The sequence below is a fragment of the Aplysia californica genome, unplaced genomic scaffold (assembly GCF_000002075.1).
Source record: "Aplysia californica isolate F4 #8 unplaced genomic scaffold, AplCal3.0 scaffold00790, whole genome shotgun sequence".
Classification (NCBI taxonomy): domain Eukaryota; kingdom Metazoa; phylum Mollusca; class Gastropoda; order Aplysiida; family Aplysiidae; genus Aplysia; species Aplysia californica.
This window is the reverse complement of record NW_004798060.1, coordinates 49,756-51,698: the sequence shown is the minus strand read 5'-3', so window position 1 is coordinate 51,698 and position 1,943 is coordinate 49,756. Positions and strand designations below refer to the sequence as shown.

The 1,943-nt window shown below is 39.1% G+C and overlaps 1 protein-coding gene across 1 annotated transcript in view; it reads right to left on the bottom strand.

Moving 5' to 3' along the window:
• The window catches only part of LOC101860611, a 50,844-nt gene that overhangs the window by 41,966 nt on the left and 6,935 nt on the right, over positions 1–1,943 (bottom strand). The gene's annotated exons all lie outside the window — the stretch shown is intronic.

The window sequence follows — 1,943 nt, the reverse complement described above, 5'->3', positions numbered from 1 at the left end:
GGGGCATTTCTCGTTCAAGCATAGTAGAATTGTAAATGGGCTGACTCATGTCACGCTCATAACTGTGCCTGATCTACAAAAGGGAACTGCTACTTTTTCTTTCTTAATCCTTACTATTGTCATTTTCCTCTACTTCTTTTGTATGTTTGTCACTCTCTTGTGACCTGCTATTTCCGGGGCGCCTTGATAGTCGACGCAGACCTTGTGCTGTTGAAGCTAGAGAGGTAAACAGAATAAGTCTGATTCCCTGTAAAGACTTCTCTGCTGACACCCACCCCTTGGCGCTCATATGACCTTATGCAGTTGCGAGCGCCGTATATAAAATATTTAGTATAAATTCTTCATCTGATTCAGCATCAACACAAATGAACTGACAACATTTACGTTGAGCACTACCAGAGAGTCTCTATATACTCGCCTAGGGTGATACGCATTAAATTCAATAATACACAATTACCCACTCCCACATGCGTACCCGAACAATGTGTCCGTGGGCCTGATCTCTCTCTCTCTCTCTCTCTCTCTCTCTCTCTCTCTCTCTCAAGTGTCTCCCGGACAGCGCTGGACAGTGTCCGAGCAAACTGCCATGAGCCTGTGCAAAACACGCGGATTTGTCGAGGGCAAAGTCACACCAGAACAGACAGACGCACGCCCAGCCACCCTAAGCCTTAGTTCAAGATAATACGCCGCTATCGAGCTCATACCGTCATGTTCGTGTCAAGAGACTGATAAGAGCAATAGTTACAACTCATTCAAGGTATAAAAAGAAGAGGCTATTCCATGCAACCAGGAATAAAGCAGTAGTAAAAATAGATCAATAGTAGCAACTTATTCAAATACTTAATGTGCAAGATCTTGAAGAATCCTCTCAATAACTCTAGCATTAAGGCGATAGTTAGTAACAATATCACCAGCAAGAAAGCAATAGATTTAATAGATTAATAATAACGAGGTACATAAGATATAAAAAGACCCCCTACCCGCATTCCACGAGATTTTTCCGTTCACTTCAACCACCATGCGGCCATCAAAAGTTAGATATCTATGGTTTGTTAAATTGTGATCTACAAAATAATATATTGGTGATCAGTTATCAAGATATAATAAGCCCATTAATGTTTTCTTCTTCTTTTAAAATAGCAGTTTCTGGATCATCTTCTGGTGAAATATTTTGTCAACATTCAAATTATAAATGTTGATTGAAGCCAGGAAAGATTCATAAGTTATGTAAAAGAATGAGATAACTTTAATAAAGTATTGTTTTCTTGTCCTAGAGCAGTCGGACAGCTTGCCATGCCAACAATATGAAATCCCAGCCAGACTACCCTAGTACTGTGGGTTGAGATATGCTCTAAGTTTGACGTTCGAAAATTCTTTTGGATACAATCAACGATAGCTTCAAAATATAGATTTTGGTGCGTCCAATAGTGTTTTAAGTTTAGTCTTGTAAGTTTCAGTACAGTATCAGATATATGCAAGTAGGAATAGTATCAAGACTTTTCAAGACAGAAAATAGATCAACAGATACCGGAGAAACACCCCCCCCCCCCACACACACACACACACACACACACACACACACACACACACACACACACACACACACACACACACACACATTCACAACACAACATAAAAAGCTAGCAAAGCTACAAATAACCAAAAGCATCAAAACTAAAGAAAAAATAAACAGACCAAAGATTGAATAAAAAAATAAGGACAGACAAAGGAAAAAGACACTGACGCAGTTAAGCAATGCAAAGAGTAACATATTATCGCCAATAACAAGAAGATAAGAAGTTACAGAAACATGACAGTCCTACCTTTTTTTTCTCCTTAAGGCCAAGAATAGTGTATAAATCTTAAACAACAATAATAAGACATATCATCCGGGAAATAAATGACTAACCCCGTAATAAAGCAATCCCTACAACCCCCCCCCT